Genomic DNA, 20,593 nt, shown 5'->3' on the forward strand with positions numbered 1-20,593 from the left:
CGGTTAGAGTACCGTTAGAGGGATAAGATGCCTACAACAGAACTGAATTTAGTAAGGTTTAGGTCTGCTGGCGCTCAACAATAAGGAAGATATCGCCCACGAGTCTCGAAAAAAAAAATGAAAACGGAAGGAGTATTGTCACACGGTCCATACCTTGCGTCCAGTGGCGCGCGTCTGCCGCGTACGCGGCTTGCCCTGGCAATATATAACTTCGTTGAACAGCTTGGTCTCACGTCATTGGTTCGTCAGTTCTTGCTTGGTAATGGTACGCGTGTACCGGCAGTTAACTGAAGAGACGCCCACTGGAGCCATCCGATGCGCTACTAAAAGCGTCGAGTGCGCAGCTATGTATGGCATCGCCGGACAGAAGACGAGGCTCTACATGTTTCCGCGGATAAGCCCACTTTTATTCCTGAGTTTTGCTGCTGATAACCACCGGCCTCCTGCAGGCTGCTGTGAAGTCGGAGCGAGTTGGCGGGTACATTGGTTGGTTGAACGTCGTTCTGCTAGAACGCGTTTAAAATTGCAGGCACGAAATCGTGAAATAGACACCAGACGGGCGCCGGTGCTAAGAAGTGGACAAATGTCTGCGCTGTCTAATTATAATGTTCTTAAGCCTGTCAATGGTCGGAATGATCGGCAGCAGACAGTCCCTGGGTCTGTCGATATCTAATCTAAACATAGACCTTAATTCTTTCCGTCAACCCCTTATCTGCCGGACTGTCGATCAGTCCTCCCATCGACTCTGGCCTTTAGGGCGGTTTATGGGTGTTTAGCGTCCCAAAGGGACTCAGGCTACGAGGGACGCCGTAGTGAAGGGCTCCGGAAATTTCGACCATCTGGGGTTCTTTAAGGTGCACTGACATCGCACAGTACACGGGCCTCTAGAATTTCGCCTCCACCGAAATTCTACCGCCGCTGCCTGGATCGAACCCGTGTCTTTCGGGTCAGCAGCAAATCACCATAACCACTGATCCACCACGGCGGCAGAGTGGCATTCAGGAATGACGGCGCTGTCCTTCCTTCTGTCGCTGCGAATATCTGGAGTGAACATTTTCGCTGTTTGATACATGAGTCTCGGAACTCCGCAACTTGTGTTGTGCAAACGAACGTTTTAATTGTGAGTCCCCTCTTCTCTGGGGTACAACCATGCCTACTGATGTCCGTTGATATTATGGATGGGACAGCAGGGGCTTCCAATACTGTCGCTTTAATTTTTGCCACAAGCCACTATAATCGGAGACAAGTCAAGAAAAAGTGGTTTTTCCATGTCATAGGACCCCCTTTCTCATGAACAGTGTGAGTAGCGTGACAACGCATGCAGGAAGGGTACTGTCGCCGACAGTTATTGCAGGGAGGAAACATCGCACAGTGCAGGAACCTCTATAGCATTTCGTGTCCATCGAAATGTGACCGCCTCGGCCGGGATCGAACCTGCATCTTTCGGGTCGTCAGTCGAGCACCGTATATCGACTGAGCCACCACGGTGGCCCATGGGCATGTTTTATTTCATGTATAGTTTTCAGGAACGCGTGGGTGGCATCCGGAGAATATCTGCCCTGTTATCCAAGAGAGAGCTGTGGCTGCGACAACTGCTGTAATAAATTAACATGTAAATTAGTACGATTGCACTGGATCTTGGCAAACGCGGTTGTAGCCTTTAGAAAATGTCCTTCGGTACGGTATACGGAGATCGAGCTCGTCCTGTTTTTTATGGACGTGCGCACGGCATCTGCTCATTAGCATGCGCGTGGTGTCGAACGTCCGTTCACTGCACTGTGCTCGCTGTTTCCCGCTTGCCAGAGTGAGTGCTAGATTTCGACGCCTTTGCGTACCTTCGTTTATCGTCGGGGCATCGCTTCTGTATGTTCGCTATGTATCCCGCTCCTATACGCTGTTCTTCTTTGAGTAGTGCTGATAACCTGACTTGATTTTGTTTAATGTACCCCCCCCCCCCCCCCCCTTCCACTGCTTGCCTTTTCTTTTCCTGTTTTTGTCTTTCTTGAACTCTTCAGAAAAAGAAAAAAGCCGTAACCGGAGTCTTGAACCAAGCCAGCATTCTTTTCGCGAATATGCGAGCACCTGTCGCGAAGCGCAGCTGCCTGAATCTGTTTCAGTCGCAAGAAGTTTCTGTGTCTTCTGTTTTCCTTTCTCGTTTCAGGTGTCAATTTTCTCGCCTGCGTCCAAACAGCATATTTTTTGCTGCCTGCCTGCAGGCCTTCTTTTTCACTTTTTTCTTTGTTTGCTATTGACGAAGCACTGTGCAATGCATCCCCACTCCTGGCCCACCAAAAGGCGGCTGGCAGTATTTAATAAATAAATAAATAAATAAATAAATAAATAAATAAATAAATAAATAAATAAATAAATAAATAAATAAATAAATCTTTTTGTTTTTATTTCCGGTAAAAAAAAAGGGGAACGAAGTCTATCGGAACGGTTAAATGCGCGTTCCGGGCGATTTGTATGCATGTTAATGTTTGTGATCTTAATTTTGTCTTTCATAGCGATGAAACAAAGAGCGTGATCAAAGTTTTCAGCATCCGGCATGGACAGCGAAAGATCAGCCACGCCAGTCGCTGCCTTCCCCCCCCCCCCCCCCCCGTCCCCTTTTCTTTATTTATGGATTAAAACGCAGCTGGCACGACAGCTGCTGTATATATCGAACGCTGCCTGTTTTCCCGCTCTCGTTAACTCGCCTCTAGCGTGCACTGGGCCACTGGGGCCTGGCAGGCGCGCTTGGATAAGCAGCGTCTTTTTTTGCTGTTCCAGCTGGGGACTGCGGCCTTCGTAGCCGTGCGGGTTCTGATTAGAGTGCAAGGTAGCGGGGGCCAAAAGACATACGCCGCCTCTCCAAGGATTTCTATATTTTGAAAAAGCAAGCGACATCCAACGCCGGGCCCTGGAAGGAAGCCATTTACAAGCAAGTGCGGTCTGCGCAAAGGACTCCAGGACGTTGGTGACTTGTCTTCGAGCGACGAAGCTCGTACCCGGCCAAAAGCGACAGGTCCTCCCGTTTGACAGTTGCATGCACCGCAACAGGGGACAGCATCGCTACGTCGCGTGCTGTTGCTTAAAAAAGCAAGAATCATACCAGCAGCTACACCAGAACACAGCTTTGTGGTCATGCATGTTATCACTTACACGGAAAGCGAACACAAAAACAAAACGAAGGCGACCAATGGTGGACTGACTAGCAACTCTTAAACACACGTTCGCAACGACAAACGCACACAACGAAAGCCGCGCAAATGCAACACATACATGCACATGCACATCAAGAGCCGCTATCGATGAAATTTCGAGTAGTGCACTGCGACTTTTGCGCGGCGTAGGTCAGGCAGCCTGGCAGCTGTATACACACCAGTGCCGCCGCGGTGGCTCTGTGGTTATGGCGCTCGGCTGCTGGCCCGAAAGACGCGGGTTCGATCCCGGCCGCGGCGGTCGAATTTCGATGGAGGCGAAATTCTAGAGGCCCGTGTACTGTGCGATGTCAGTGCACGTTAAAGAGCCTCAGGTGGTCGACATTCCGGAGCCCTTCAATACGGCGTCCCTCGTAGCCTGAGTCGCTTTGGGATGCTAAACCCCCATAAACCATAAAGACCTGTACAGACCAGTGAGTAAAGACTGCGGTGAATCAACCGATCGAGGAGTAATAATTTATTTGCCTTTCGTTCTGTCTACCGTGCTGTGGTGGGAAATTGTATTTCTGTGGTAGTTTAATTATTAGCAGGCTGTACTGCGAGGTGCGGCTATGGGAAGGACGAGTATAAACGGCATCGCATTGGTGAGAAAGTACTACGGCGCTGCCGAATGTCGGCTAAGGCTCCTGAGCGTGTGGGTGCTTGTTTGCGCTAAGGGATGCTGCTTTAAAAAACATAAAATGCGCGACGGAACAAAGATTGGCGCGGAACACTATTTGACGCTATATTATGAATTGGTGAACGTTTGAGAAAATTCCCAGTCACCCTGATGAAGGAGCCGAGCCGGCTTCGGAACGTTGGGTTTGAAATTAAAGTTTTTGTTTGGAGATGTGCAGTTTATTGCAAGTCTTCAAACCCAACCAGACAGGCAAATCTATCGAAATGTCTAGTTTTCATAACTACATCCCTGTGACGATTCGTGCACATGCACCGGTGCCACGGCGAGCCGGTCAGTGACTTTTCCTGGAGACGGTTGGCCGCGCCGTCCTGGCGTTGGGTCGCAGCGGAGAGACATGACCATATTTGGTTGTGGCGGAGAAACATGACCATATATGGTAACCGTCGACGGCCCTGTCGAACGACGCTTGAGTGTCCCCGTCATTATGCACCCCTCGAGAGCCACGGGGGAGTGGACAAAGGCGCGGCCACGGCTGAAGAAAGAAGCAAAGGCTTTAAAAGCGGAAGCCGACGGGAGGAAGGGGGAGAGCGATCGGGGCGAGTGGACGAGAGGGCCGGAGACGGAGCGAGGCAGAAGACTGGGGCTGCGCATTGACCTGAGCCCGGGGTCTAGCCGTCGCTAACGTTCGACCTTCGCCAACGCGCCTCCACGCCTGGCAGCTCATCCAACGACCAGCCGAGAACGAGGGCAGCACAGCCACGAGGAACTCCCAGCCCGGCCGCTGCAGACAACCAGCCATTCATCGAGCCCGTGCCACACCACGCTGACTCAGCCCCGGCGACGACGAGCCCAGCTTCTGTCCCGTAAGCGGCATCGAGCCAGATGCTTTAATTAAATCAGTTCAAAATCATGTTTGAGTCTGTGCATCAATCTCCTCATGCCCAGTGTGGACCCAGGGCCATTTTAAGAAACTGATTCATCACATCCCCATGAACAAACTATACAAGCATTGCAATGTACTTATACGTTCAGGCGTAAAAGAACAGCCCTTAATTCTTCTCAAAGAGGAACAGAACATCAGTAAACAATCAGCGCGTCTGTAGCTGTTAACAAACTATGGCTGCTTCTTCCTGCGCTGTTACGGATGGTTCATTGCGCTTTCAAAAAGGAGTGAGAAAAAGATAATGCACTAAAACAAAACACAGCAAAATAAAAGAAACATGGCAAGAGAAAGAAAAGAAGACAGCCGAGAGCTCGTGTGTGTCGGTTTCGTGTCGTTTTGTTTCTTTTTTGTGTTGTTTTATTTCGCAATGTTCGGCCACCACTTCGCCCAGCAACGTACGTACATTAATAAAAAATAAAGAACCCAGCCTTTTATTTGATCAGTACTTTAGGGTGAGCACAGGAGCGTGCGATGGAGTTAGATCACAGCTCCGCAGAGCATCACGCAAGGGGGATGGCTACATTATTGCGCGCTTGCAAGAAGCGCGAGACCATATTGCAGACGGCCTGCACTGCCTGCGCCTGCTCGATGGTTCGAAAGCATTCAAATTATGGCGCACGCCTGCTTTCTCTAACACTAGACGCACGTGTACGTTTGAAACCTGGAAACTAAAAGGGCGATGTGGACGCAAGGGTGGCCCTAAATGGCAGGCATGCTTGCAATACTAATTACTGTGTTGCCTACCCCCTCCCTGCGCGGAGTGGTGCAGAAAAGAGCACGCTGGATCAGGTCGAGCTTCCCTGCCTTTCTCGCGAATGAATTCTCTCTCTGGGTCGGCAGAGACCAGGAATGGCTCCCAGAAAAAAAAAATGAAGAGAAATAAGTAGTTATTAAGAAGCAGTTGCAAGAGCACTTCATCCGTCGGCACAGCCACAATAAAGACGCGTAGCTCAGTTCTCCCAATTCATTCTCGGAACTCCACGCCCACTGGTTATAAGTTTCTTCAACCGCAGCGTGGGGAAAATGGCGTGCGTCCTAGAAACAAATTTAGTCACGTCACTCTCGGAGTAGATGCAGTTCGTTATACACACGCAAGGACGAAAAGAAAAAAAAAACAATAGCAAGAACACGCCGAGAGGCTGCATAGAGGCGAAGTTGTTCTTTCCATCCCCCGTAGAAAGAACCCCCCCCCCACTTATCCCTCCAACCAGAGCGAACCGGCGTACAGCTCTGTTAGTGCTCTGACGGGCTTGGTTATAATGGGAAAACTGTTAATTAACGCGTCCCCGAAATTAATTCTCCTGTCTCTGAAAGTGGAGGTTTCATTTTGGTTCTCTCTTTTTTTTTCGTTTTCATTTTCACTTTCCCCTTCGTTGCTAATCACTGCTGTCGACAGGACGGCGTTTTACTGCAAACGTTCAGTTCCCCCCCTCTCCTAACATTCATTTGCCGGCGCCACGCCTCAGTTCGTTCACGCGCGCCTGGCAGCAAGAATTTATGATCAAAAATAAAAGCTATGAGAAGGGGGCTTCTCTGCGGACGTACATACATGGGTAAGCGGGTGGCGTGGGAGGCTTGCTGTGCATGCCCTGGCGCAGGTGAGTGTAAATTCATTCGGGTTAGAGGTGCTCATGACCCAAGAGAAGGGGCGGCTAACAACGAACCTAAATAAAGTCCCTCAAAATAAAACCCCTCAAACGCTTGAGGAGCTTTAGGTTAAAACCTTCTCTCTATTTCTCTCTCATCCTCCTCCTTTCAGCGCGGACTATCCTCCTCTCCAAGCCGCCACCACGAAGAGCCGGCCCCCGAACAGCGCCATCCCTCCACCCCTCCCCCATATCTCTTTTCGAAGAACCATGCAGTGTTGTGGAACATAGAGCTTGAGTAGCTTCTCTCTGAAACCGAGCAGGCAGCTGCACTGTACACACAGAAACGGCTCACGACAGGTCGGCACAGCAGGATCGCGATATGACCGTACACATTGAGGAGGTGCAGATTTGATAATTCATTTCCTGACTAGCTGACACAAAGGGGCGGGAAAATAAGACGCAAATCGAAGATACGGACGCAGGGAAGGAGACAGCACTTGAGCTATCCTGTCCGCACGGCGACAGTCCTGTTTTCCGCTATGCGTCCTTACACTGATTTCGCATTGCCGCCCTCGTGCCCTAAATAATAAATGAACAAGACGAACAGCATGTGCAGCACCCATTATATGATGATTACATTTCTGTTCAATCTTACACTCTTGTCCTTAGTGGTTATGAATGGGTTCGCCAGTTAGCGCGGGGAACGAAAGGAGAGTCAGAGGATAACGCCGGCTACATTCTAGGGCGCTGCAGCGCACCTCTGGGAAATGCGCGAAGAATCGTCATATGCGTTCTGCTGCCCGGGGAATGCGAGAGCAGAATGCGCTACCACCGTGCGTGCCTGGGCTGCACCCAAGGGAAAGTCGGCGGCACTGTGTACGCATGAGAGCGCGCCCGCCTGGCTCTGTGCTGTGCGCGCGCGTTGATTGGCCACGATTGAGCTGCCTGCGTGGCTGTGTGCGGTTGAGGCGCGCAGTGCGGCCTGCTAGGAGCCACGGGGAATCGCGTGATGGATGAACTCGGTGCGGAAAAATGACGGCGCCAAGTGGGCACGCTAATTGACTGCGTGCCCCCATCATCATCGTCCCCTTTCATCGCTTTTAGTTGTTTTTTTCTTAGCGCACGAAGAATTACGAGAAAGGCCAGCCCCGGAAAGCGCTGGAATGCTGGGTCCTGTGGAAGTTAGCGCGAAAGAGAAAGGTCTGAAATTGTGTGAGTCTGTTTTTAGTATTACAAGTGTAAATTGCAGCTTCTATACGCGGTGCTTTAGACAGCTAAATAAACGATTCTCGCCGGCTCAGTGCACACACCACTAGATGTGACCATACATTTACGCGAATGATTTCAGCGATTTCAGTGCTTCTTTTTTTTGTTTTTCTCTTGTAGCACAGCGTCGCATTTTACTGAATATATACTGCACTCAAATATGGATGGCGAGCCGTACGCTTTGAATTTTAATTTTCTTTTAATTGGTTTTTGGGGAAAGGAAATGGCGCAGTATCTTCCTCATATATCGTTGGACACCTGAACCGCGCCGTAAGGAAAGGGATAAGGGAGGGAGTGAAAGAAGAAAGGAAGAAAGAGCTGCGCGTAGTGGAGGGCCCCGGAATAATTTCGACCACCCGGGGATCTTTAACGTGCACTGACATCGCGCAGCACACGGGCGCCTTAGCGTTCTGCCTCCATAAAAACGCAGCCGCCGCGGTCGGGTTCAAACCCGGGAACTCCGGATCAGTAGCCGAGCGCTCTAACCACTGAGCCACCGCGGCGCGCCCCGTACGCTTTTACATAACTACGAGATGTGGAGGGATGCATGGACAATACCAAAGCGTGTCGACGCTATCAATCGTGCTTCATCGCTGGCTTGTTCTCCAGTTTTGATTGCTAAGTTGAGTGTGCAGTATATGTTCTATGGAGATATTGGTGCATCCATAAATAGGTTATATTGTCAGCTTCTCGGTAAATGGAAACAGAACAAAGAAACAAACGAGATGTAAAAAATCCCACTCAATGCCATTTATGGTGAATTTATTTGAAATGACGCAGAGCCGTTGCCAGCTATACAAAAAAAAACGCAGTCAGAAACTGAAAACGTTTTCCGTTTTCTTTCCATCAGCAATGCTGCCCCGTAGAGGAACGCAGCGGGCGTGGGCGCTGTTTTTTTACACGTGTGTCGCGGGGGCCCACACAACACCTGCGGCCGTCAGCTTCGGGCCGGATGCTGGGTGTCGTTTTCGTCCGCAAAAGAGGATAACGCCGGCGCCCGACTTTTACGGCACGGTTTCCTGTGTTAGTCCATGCGCTTCCGAACTATTGCAAACAGTCAGGTCGGAAAAAAAAAAGTAAAGTCGCGTTACAGCTGTCGCACGCGCCGCTGGCTGTGCGCCGTTAATTGCACCGCGGCTAGCAGCGCATTTCGACGAAACGAGGCTTGAAATGAAACGTTCGAAGTCTCGACGTGAAAAATGACGTTTCCGAATAGAACATTTTTTTAAGGAAGGTGAAGTGGCAGTGTAGCTAACGGAGCTAGTTTTTAATTATGGGGGATGATGATATAGATAGATATGTTTATTTGAGTGTGCCTCAACAGCCAAGTGGCCTAAACGAGCGCACACTAGGTCAGATACATCAAAAACACCACTTCAAAAGATTTAAAAGCAGGCACGAAAACAACAATTAGGCAAATATGTCCATGTCATTAAACGTTTTGTTATATAAGATTTGTAAACGAGTCATTGGACAGATGGCGTGCAAATCGGGATAAAATGTGTCGAAACATTTTGCAGCTTTTGCATGCGGCACACGAAAATTCAGCGACATCAGTAAGGTCCCACAGTTAATGTAACCGCGCAAGACGTTTTGCAGAAACTGCATGTCACGTATGCGTCGTCTGTCGCCAAGGGTAGACATATTGAGGTCTGCCAAGAGAGAATCATAGTCGTAGAAACGACGGCGACCAATATATCTATCATAATAGATGCGTATGAACTTACGCTGGACATTTTCAATTTTCGTGCAATAGGCGACAAGCGCAGAATAAAATGTCTTTGACGTGCTTGTTTCTTACACTTGTGCAAAATATTCAGGCGCACGTAAAGCATGCGTTCACATCAGCTACATTCGTGAATAAGTCGTTTGCGAACACACACAATTAAATTTTGTCCCTAGGCGGCGACGAAGTAACTATTCGCCACCTGCGTATCATCATTTTCTGATATTTATATCTGAAGTTATGTCTATAGGCCTGAGATGACGTAAGGCACCTACTCTAAAATATGCTTAATCACTTGTCTTGTAGATTTCAGCATATCAATGCTACAATGCTTATGCGTAGAGCAGACAACAGAACGAATCTACGTGGCGACACTTTGCTGAGGAACGCGCGAATTCGCTCGGCTCGTCAGTTCCGAGGTTTCGCACAGACATCCTTGACCCAGATACGCTTGGATCTCACGCAGCATAGAGCGCAGCCGAACCAACGGAGAAAGCCGTTGTGCTCGACGGCGGTATCTTTATTCGTGGCGTGCCTGGGAATGTGGGGCTCTTTACGACGCTCTCTCACGCCCACCAAAGTAAGGGCGGTCAAAGCACGTGGTGTCCACACCGACTGCCTTTCACCTGGACGTGACTCGTACAGCACACCCGGACACGCCGCGCTGTCTTGAATGACAGACACGAGAGAAAAGGTAGCCCTGAACGGTGTTCCCACGTGCGCTCCCGGACGTTCTTCCTCGCTGGGCCGCCAGGGGCGCCGTAATCGCTGGCACGACGGCGCGTTATACGAGCCATCGGGGGTGCAGGTGTCAGCTGCGTCGCGTCCGCGGCTGTTTACCCAGGAAGGCCAACCCTGCTACGCCTTCCCCGCCATTTTGCCTCGAGCCTTCCCTGGCCGTCTTTGTGCGGGAGGATTTTTCGGTTCCCTTTTGTGATGGCAGGGCTGAAGAATACAGCCAATACGGCCAACTGCCTTGTACTTGACGCACAGCCCAGCATGTCAGTGACACCAGCGCCAAGTTTTGTTGTCGCCACGGCGAAGCAGAAAAAAACTGAGGTTGGAGGAATATGCAGAAGGGCGTTGATTTTAGCGGGAAACATTTTTTGAAGCACTAGTCGTGCTCCATCTCGTGACCCCCGCTACCGGTGTGTTCTTTTTTGTTTATTTGTTTTTTTTTTATTGAATTGGATTGGATATGGGGCTCTTGCCTTTATAACGGGCGGACATTAAAGAAAAGTCCGAGCCAAGTTTGAGACACTATACAGCGGAGTCTGTCCCGCTGTGTCGTCAACACCACCTATCGTTTAAGCCTATTCCAATTTTCGAAGCGGCGTTTTGTAGTTTCGACCACCCTGGCCTTGGAAATGGCTTCTTGTTCGTTCACCCCGCTGCCTGCCGCACTGCCGTCTGTCGGTTGTCCAGAGTCAAAACCCAGCGCTTGCGGTAGGCACGGGAGGAGCGTCGACATGTCAGAACAACATGTTCAATCGTATCCTCTTCCCGCCCACACATCGCGCACTTAATATCTGCATAGTCGTGGCTGGCAATCCGTGCTTGCGACTTCTTCGAGCGCAGCACCCCCGCCCGAGCCTCGAAGAGTAGGGCAATGCCGAGTAGTTGTCTGGGTTCTCCGACTTCCGGGTCGTTCGGCGAGATGCGCGTGTACAGCGCTTTGCTTGAAATGCGGAATTGATAAGCTTGATTTCGCGAAAAGTAGGGCATTGCCGAGGGAGTTGTAGAAGCGCTCCTGCAAAATCTCTCTCCTGAGCGCAGTGTACAGTCCGAGAGCTGGCTTGGCCACCGCGCTGGTCTTCCACAGCTCTGTCGCCGTCGTCACCACACGCTGCCGCACCTTCCCTTTTCTCGAGCAGGTGCTTTTGGCGTTCGCGATCGTTGGCAGTGGCACACCGTACTTGCTCCCTGACGCTCGTACCCTCCTTTTCCAACGCGTACACACATCAGAGCACAGCAGACAACGCTGTACCCTATGGACACAGCGCTCATCCCCAAGAGTCCACGAGCGCATCTCGAGATTGAGCTTCGCCGCTGCCTCCCGTGCCTCGAATGAGGACGACCCCAAGTCTCCGTGCACACCTCAGTCGAATCGCGGACGTACGGTGGGCATCGAGAGCCCGCCGTCCCACCTCTCTCTGTCGCCGCTCTTGGTTATCTCGGGGCCCCGGCGAGACGCACAGCACAGCGTTCGCATAGGTCAATCCCGGCACCATCACCGCGTTCCAAGTAGTGTACAGTACTTCCAACCTGCTGAACGACCATAGCGCATTGGCTGTCAGGACACATTGATTTCGTAGCGCCTTCGCACGGAGGCCACTCACATAGCCTGCCAGGTATGCCCGCTGTGTCGTGAGCTGTCTTCCGATGTACATGTAGCTATGCGCCCACTGGATTTCCCGTTCCTACAGTAGCAGTTTCGGCTCCACGACCGTCGTGGCATGGGACCAGCACAACACTGCGCTCTTCCGCGGGCTGAATCGTCGGCCCAACTGCTCTGCATGGGTCTCTGCACTTTCATGATGATGATGATGATGCGGCCATGCGGACAGTGGTATACGCACATTCATTCACTTAAGTATGGTATAGTAAGTATAGTACAGTATAAATCACAGAGTGTATATAAGGCCTTAATATTACCTTTCAATAAAGCCTTTATCTCTCCATCTTTCTTCAGCTGAGTGACTCAGCAATCAGAGCGATTGCTGACAGACCACTGTAAGGCTAATCCAACCTGTACATAATTACAACCCCTATACCATATTATAGATTTTATGTTCAGGAAATCTCGATCTCATTGTACGCACAAATCTTCCGCAAAGCAGTGAAGGGCAAAAGCAGATGGGAAGAAAAGAAATGAGTGCAGGCGTGCTTTTCCTGACTGTATTGTCGCTTGCAGTCTCATACTGAACCTCGCTGCTATAATAAGAAGCTTGCATCAATGGGCAAAACGGGCACCACTCTGTCTCTGTGCTCGCCTGAAACCATTGCATGTCAAGCGATAGGGCAAGTCTGGCTGATCGAAGTAAGCGTCCGAGCATCGCAAACCCCAAGGCTCACAGCAATGAAAGCTTTTGCGAGGTGATTGAGCGCATCACTCGCGATTCTAGTCCACCGAAGGACAAGCACGGCTGCAAAAACAAACAAAAACTAACATTAGACAAAAGCACAAAAGAAACACTGTCGGTCGCGCTTCCCCTTGGTGGAGATCTTTCCCGTTGCTGCAGAGAACGGTAAATGAGTATTGATATCCTTAAGCACCGCTGTGGGCACGGGCGAATTGACTTTTTCCGTCTTCTGATTGTTTTCGTACGACGAACCGAGCGACCGTCCGAGTATCGTTCCTGACGCTTAGCGCGCACGTTAACTTCCTCCACCGCCTTTATTGCCTGCCGTTATTTACGTCTGTCAAGATCGCGTCCGCGCAAAGGCTGCACCACTACATCCTCGTTGGCTCAGCGACACTTCCTTCTACTCCGCGCCGAGGCCAAATTTCGTCGCTCCCAAGGCTTCATTAAAAGTGGTTGTCTCGATAGATGCCACGACACGTCCTCTTTCAGACAGCGATATGTACTCTTACGCTGCTCGACCGTGATCCCACATGCTAGCGTGCGCTGCTGATGCGAGTTCCAGACTGCATATACCGCGCGTGTTTCAAGCACCTCGCCAACCAGCCGTGACTAAACGCTTTCCCATGGAGTTCTGCTCAGTCAACAGCTGTCGTGTCGCAATACTGTTCGTTTCGTCACTCCTGACTGACGTTAAGACGGCGCTCTTTAAGCGGCCGGAAGGTCTAATTTAGTCATTGGGGCTCGTTCCTGACCCAGTTGGACCAACTTCAAGGTCCCCTCATCAAGAGGCCTTGTTAGCTCCCTTCGTCTCATCAGGGCGTCACACATCCTTAGAGTGGTCTGGCCTCTGGATGTCTGTGCCTTGGTCCAAGCTCAGCTGACCTTCGCCCCGTTTCTTTCAGACTCGCAACTCGCGAACGGCTTTTAGAAAGATGTGGGAAGTATTACCAAGTCAAAGGTCCACGGTATACCAGCCGTGGTGCAGTTACATGACCCTGCAATCTGTAGTAAACAAATTTCGCTGTCATGTATCTAGCTTTTATCTCGTCGGAAGAGCCCCACGCGTGGGATTATTTCATTTCGGGCGATAAAGCCAAGTAGTATGCTTTTTGTCACGCCAGGAGATGAATTACTGCCAGATGGGGTTCGGCACGCAGTCATATCATTGCACTTTGCGTTTCGCCTCTATCAAAATGGAGCCATCGCGGGCGGGATAGATCCAGTGAGCTCGTGCTTAGTAGCCGAACACCATACAATGGGTATCGATAGGTCATCGCCGTGATTGAGAACGCCATATATATGGTCCTATGCGACATCCTATGTCCTATTGTGTGGCTGGAGTGCATGCTTCTTTGAAAAGCCTAACCGAATCGGTTTACTAAACTTTTGTCAGATATCTACACTCCACCCGAGGACACAGGTAATGAACCGTGAGGTCATCAGCTTGACCCTGGGCCACCTATAATGCGAGCGCAGACATGTCCGAACTCTAAAAAAAAAAAAAAAATCTGAATTCTCGGAATCTCGAAGAAAACTACGCGCACGATGAGCTCGCGATGGACGAACAGTATTAATGCCAATACACGTCACGCTTAGTCCTGTAAGCGTTACACGATGGGCTGTATTTTCATTGCAGACAAGCGCACGATCAGCTCTTATCTCAGAGTCGTTTACAGATTCTTATCTCCCAAAACTAGACAGCCACAGTTTACAGAGGGCTTCATTGTATTCCACACCAATATTTCGTAAAAACCTAAACTAGCTGCACAGCACTGTTTTCGAGGTTGGGCTATCTGGACGGACGGGCACTTCCTCCGGGCACAGAATATTGTGTACTTACCTCTGTTAATAATTGGTTTGGGGGGGGGGGGGGGGAGGAAATGGCGCAGTATCTGTCTCATATATCGTTGGGCAGCTGAACCGCGCCGTAAGCGAAGGGATAAAGGAGGGAGTGAAAGAAGAAAGGAAGAAGAGGTGCCGTAGTGGAGGGCTCCGGAATAATTTCGACCACCTGGGGATCTTTAACGTGCACTGAAGCGTGTGTCTCTGACACATCTGAACATCGATCGCTCTCACTCAGCCGAACTGCTCTGATGATGTCGACCGCACACAGTCGTCGGCGTTCCCGCTGCCCCTCGCGGTCCGCACGGTTGAGCGCTTCCTGTTCCAAATTGCCGCTTTTCGGTGGCCCTGGGTGTACAATCGGCACTTACCTCTGTTCTAATTAACTTTATAACTAATTTGTTCAAATAATCACTACTGACCAAAGTAAAACACAGCGTATATATCCACTGTCGATAGACGCACATGACCACAATGTGAAAACTAGGCAGCCTATACGATGATCTGGGAACAAACTAGACAATCTAATAATGCCCATAACCTGTCTATATCTATAGGCTGCATAAAGAAGTCGTCGTGATGGATGGTTGCCTGCTCGTTGCCATGAGCCGCCTCCTGCGGTGGACGTCGTCACTAGTTCTATGCTGCATCGGGCATGTGGAAAAACGCCGCGCCCGCATTGTTTCCCAGCACAGTCGATGCATACAGGTGGGCCTATACGTGCCGTGGCCTCATGTAGGTCAGTGCCGAATGCCACCAACGCGTCCGCCTCGCGTTCTGTTTTCTGAGCACGTGCACACACGCGCTGCTTTGCAACGCACAAATGTGGCGCGTATACCCACGGGACCGCGCGCGACATTGCGGGGCCACGACGGTCGTCGGGGCATGCATGAATGCGGGCTCGATCCCGCAGGCGGCATCCTATGCGACCCACATATACTCGTCGCCCTGTACGCGTCTCACTTAAAGTGCGCGTCTCTCAATGCCACGGCGGCTAGGGCGCGTAACTGGCCCTAATTAATTAGACCGCGAGAGGGAACAGTGAGAGCCTTGAAAAGTGGGTCCGAGTTTTAATTCAGAGTGTGGGCCGCGCCGCTAGCTCGCTTGCCTTGGGCAGTGTGCTATACGGATGCGGGGTCAGTGAAAACAAGTATACAAAAATATGTCCGAGCAAGGTGTGGGCGTCAGAGCCGCGAATTAAGGGCGCTGACTATAGCACTCCGCGCGTCAACATCTCTCTTCATCCTCCTCCCCCTTGCACCCCCCCCCCCCGGCCTGCCCTTTGTATACACACCTTAAGTGCATGCCCACAAATGCGGGCACCCAGTCCCCTAAACTCGGTACAAAGAAAACGAAATCTCTACAATCCAAAAAAGATACTGTGTAGCTGGTTTAGGTTTCTACGAAACATTTGTGAGGTATACAATTAAACACTCTAAATTGTGGCTGTCGGTATGAAAACTGAGAAGTTGACCTTTAAAGAGATTGCCGAGCTTTCGCACCGCAGGCACCGCTTCACTACCTCATCACTTCCCCTCTGCCAGCCGCCGCGGTGGCTCAGTGGTTATGGCGCCCGGCTGCTGACCCGAAAGACGCGGGTTCGATCCGGGCCGCGGCGGCCGATTTTCGATGGAGGCGAAATTCTAGAGGACCGTGTACTATGTGATGTCAGTGTACGTTTAAGAACCCCAGGTGGTCGAAATCAACCGGAGCCCTTCACTATGGCGTCCCTCATAGCCTGAGTCTCTTTTTGACGTCAAACCCCCATAAACCAAAATATAAACTGAGCCAAACTTCCCCTCTCCCAACATTCCTCTTCTGTGTGCGTCGGAGTAGCGCATAAAACTTTGCGTAAGGGCGCGAAAAATGACGTTTCCTTGGCTGCAGACTACGTCAGTGCCGGACGATGTTGGTGATGCGCTACAAATTAGCGTGATTGGGGTGGCGGGCTGTGCAGTCTGGGGAACATTGTTGGGAACACCGTCGTGAAATAAAAGAAGCAGAAAGACACATTTTTTTTACGAAAGGCATCACATTGAATACATGTAAACATAAGAAAAAATATAAGGAGAACGGGTGAAGAAAGGTGTGTGTGTTTATCCGTAGCGTAAACATAGGGCAAGTACAGCAGAAGGACCTTGCGTAAACACAAAAGCCGCGCGAAAGGCCCATTCGCAACCGTCCCATTCAAAAATAACTCTGCAGTGCTTCGCCTGGGCGAACGCCACAAGGACGCGTCTATTTTTCTCTGTGCGAAATAAACATCGTTGGTGACCAAACCTTTTACTGTTCTTCTCGTTCTGGTTAGTCGTCGATCTCGCGCTGTTCACAGAAGAATAATGCACGAATTCATGTGGTCTTGAGGTCCAGGGTTCCAATGTTTACCTTCATGCTTAGGCACTATGCACGTGCAATCGCGCTCATTTTAAACTGAAACGCACCGGCGACAACCGTCCTGCTGTTAGCGTTTTACAGCAACCGAGTGCGCCCTGAAAATACAGCAAACACGTTGGGAAATTGAGGAGGCCGTGTGCTCTTTTGATTGTCTCCTCTATGCAGAAGATCTGCCCTAGCACAGATTCTAGTAACATAACTAAAATAGCCTACTTGCTCATGGACAACAAATAGGCAATTATTCTAATATGAAATGCATTAAGTAGAAAATTTGACACTCAAATAGATTCCCTGACGCTGGAATCCGAGCTTGTATTCGCAGGGCTATCTCCATAACGAGTATGAGTATGCCATTTAAAACACGCATCATTAACGCTTCTGTGGAACACTGCGACAATATGAGTACAAGCAGAGCACGTGTCCTATACATTGTATAGACAGCTTTCACCATGGGCTTACAGCCGCTCTAACAGCGCAGTCATACATGTACTGGCGGTGAGTTATTAGCGGAGAAAATAAATATTACGGCTAGATATTCGTTAGGTCTCATGTAAAACTGAGAAGGTTTGCCTGGGACGTTCTCCTAATTGCAAACCGCAATAATTGCTCACGTCAAAGAAGTTAGTGCTATTCTTGTTTCAAATTTTGCATTTTTATCTCTCTTTGACTGATACAAACAAATATCAGACGAACAGGCCTTATGCAGCAAATATATCGGCGATTTTCGTGGTCTAGCGGGGTTGCGGCTTAAGTAGTCTGAAATGGCAGCGTAACGGAGGACTCCTAGTTTTTGCGGGCAGAAGACATATATAGAAGGGCGTTTGGATTTGGATTCCACGATAAACTCGCGCTTATTTTTGATGGTAGTAGTCTCGTTCGAGCTAGTCTTCAGTTTCTCGAGGGTGTAAGAGAATAAATATGAAAAAAAAAGGAATAAAACTCTGGCTGGCGTTTGAAAACGGCCGACGTGAAGGGGGAGTGGTCCACTCCAAACAGAAAGGAGTAATAAAGGGAGTAAGCTGTCCTGTAGCGCACTCCCAATCATAAAAGGAAGTTCGCTAGGGGGGCAGCCTACTCCCTTTTTTACTCCCATATAGGCGTATTCCCGTTTAGAGTGTAGGCATGCATGCAGTCTATAGCGAGAATTTAAAATCAATGACGTCGACGTGAAGACTTGTACAACGGGCGAATGACAAAACTCGATCTTTTTTTTAATTTAGCGCTGTAGATAAGCAATATAGCAAGCGATTATCACGCTGCTTCTATATAAAACGAAGCTAGCGAGAACAATAAGGTGATTTTACTCGCAGCTATGAACCGCGCCTTGTGTTCGCAGTTTTTTCCTGAACAGGGAAATGCATGTAATTAGTGTAAGGCCGCTATGACGCAATTCTTTCCTTTCGATTCCATCCTATATTCATCATGGCAGCAAGAGCACCGCAATAGTGCAGCGCACAACGAATCGGCATGAAATGGAGTTAAAACGAAATCATAAGCCCCGCCGCAGTGGCTCAGTGGTTAGGGCGCTCGACTACTGATCCGGAGTTCTCGGGTTCGAACCCGACCGCGGCGGCTGCGTTTTTATGGAGGAAAAACGCCAAGGCGCCCGTGTGCTGTGCGATGTCAGTGCACGTTAAAGATCCCCAGGTGGTCGAAATTACTCCGGAGCCCTCCACTACGGCACCTCTTCTTCCTTTCTTCTTTCACTCCCTCCTTCATCCCTTCCCTTACGGCGCGGTTCAGGTGTCCAACGATATATGAGACAGATACTGCGCCATTTCCTTTCCCCAAAAAACCAATTATTAGAAATCATAACATCTCCCGCCCCTTCTCAGTGAGCAACAAAGCACTATGCATATCGCCATACGCGAAAGCCGTAATAAGACCTGCTTCTACAGGGACAGTGCTCCACAAAATCGCTCGTGCTTGAAATGTGCCCATTAGATAGTCATGTGTACTAAGCGATGTTTGTTAGCAAATAGCGTCGCGTATTTACACAGCGCTTTCTAGTGCATGCATATTATCTTTTTTTAGAAATATAAGCACAGTGGCTGATAAGAACTGCGCTGTCAGGGTTCTACTGTGCAAAGTATAGAAACTTCCTGCTCCCATGCATGCTCTTCCTCTATTGCCGGAACCAGAAAACTCGCACAGACACTTAGCGGATCTTCCATCACGTTACCGTACAGACTTTCATGTAACAACGCTTCTGAACTGTATTTTTGACACAAAACTCGGACAGAAACGTCTGAATATGCCGGCGAAGCACATACGCAATGGACGATATGGTTCCGCGAGCGTCGATCCTTCTTGGACGGGTTCTCGGCGCCGCCGCAGCGTGGCGTCGATTTCGTGAAAATCGCCACTACTTGTACTATAACATGTAAGCTAGTGTTTTCGGTAAGGTGAGCACAACTGTATGTGGTTACACAGGTACGCGAAGCGAGCTCCGGAGTGCGATAGTACAAGTCGTTGTTTATGCGCTATTGTAACACCCCGCATTATCCGGTCATATACTCAATGCGAGACTACCCACACGTCTCATGTACTGAAATCCGGCACTCTGATTGGGGCCAAAGCATAGAGTTTAGCTAACTGTCACGCCACCTGCTGAATGCAGACAAACTGCCTAGAGCTTCTCAATACGCGTTTATGGTGGTGGACGACAAGTTGTAGAGTCTGTAGGCGACGCCACCATCTGCTAAGCTCCAGAAAGCGGACTGCTGGTTGAAGTCAAATTTTCATCGAAAGTTTCGTAACCGGTAGGATTAAATAACTCTGGTTGTATGGCCGTGCGACTAGCCGTTGTTCACACGCCGGGTCACGAAGTCACGGGCCGTGACGCAGTCAACAGGCGTCCTGACCTCCGGCCTAAAGTGCGCACGTGCGAACAAGGTCTCTTCGGTGACATGGTAACCCACGGCAGAAAATGCCGGAAGCAACAGACACAACAGCAGAAGCTGCTGCTGCTGCTGAATCGCCTGTTGCATGCATTCGCGGGGCGCTGGGCGACGGCGTCAACACTACACACACTCGCGCGCGAACGCATATCCGGCTGCCAAAGACCGCCAAGGTGTGCCCCTGTTAAAATGGCGCCATTTGTCACCGGATAAGAGGAACAGGTTAGCCAACCTTTTCCAGCCCGCGAAAAATCTCCCCCCTGAGAAAGAAACAAGCAAAGCGGCAGTGACAAAAGAGGTGAGGATAGAGACAGAGCGCCTTTTTCCTCCAACCGGGGGGGGGGGGGGGGGGGGGGGGGGGGTGACAGCAGTTAGCACTCAGCACATATCGTATATAGGCTGTCGCCTCGACTGGCGCTGCTCGCTATATAGCCCGCCGAACCTGCAGCCCCGGGCATGGAGCAGTTTTTAAGAATACGCAATGTCCCCGCACGGTGATGCACGTACAACACGCGCGCCGCGGCCGGATTTCAGCAGCAACAACAGCAGTGGCGCGCGCTAACAGTGTTTAGTAGCCGAAGCGAGAAAGAAGAAACAGAATAAAAAAAAAAAACGCGGCGCAACTAGTCCAAAACGAATAACTTAGTTATCGAAATGGCTCGTTGCACTTAGCGGAGGACTCGGGTCGAGCCATTCAGATAGACACATCTTCTGCGCCGTTTAATTTATACGTCACGTCGGCGCGTTATAAATAGCACGGTGGGCTGCTGAAGCGGGGCCCCTTTGTGGCCGCGCCACTGCGCCCTCTGCCGGCCAGATTTCGTGCGTGTGTTTCTGCCGCTGGTTGCCGATTCCCCCAGCGCCACTTAGCGTCGCAGCCAGTTTACGCGGAGGTGCTTGCACGCAGTCGGCGCAGTTGCGATGCGTTCTGCAGCAACCGAAAATTACGAGTGATTGGGAGCAGATTACAAGTGCTGCCCCCTGTGCGGTGGGCGATGCCGGCGCGGTGAAATGAAGACAGGGCG

The 20,593-nt window shown here is 50.3% G+C and overlaps 1 protein-coding gene across 1 annotated transcript in view; it reads right to left on the reverse strand.

Annotated features, from left to right (window-relative positions):
* The window catches only part of LOC144128863 (E3 ubiquitin ligase Rnf121), a 283,986-nt gene that overhangs the window by 206,423 nt on the left and 56,970 nt on the right, over window positions 1-20,593 (reverse strand). The gene's annotated exons all lie outside the window — the stretch shown is intronic.

This window comes from Amblyomma americanum, chromosome 4, assembly GCF_052857255.1.
Source record: "Amblyomma americanum isolate KBUSLIRL-KWMA chromosome 4, ASM5285725v1, whole genome shotgun sequence".
In the NCBI taxonomy this organism is placed as follows: Eukaryota; Metazoa; Arthropoda; class Arachnida; order Ixodida; family Ixodidae; genus Amblyomma; species Amblyomma americanum.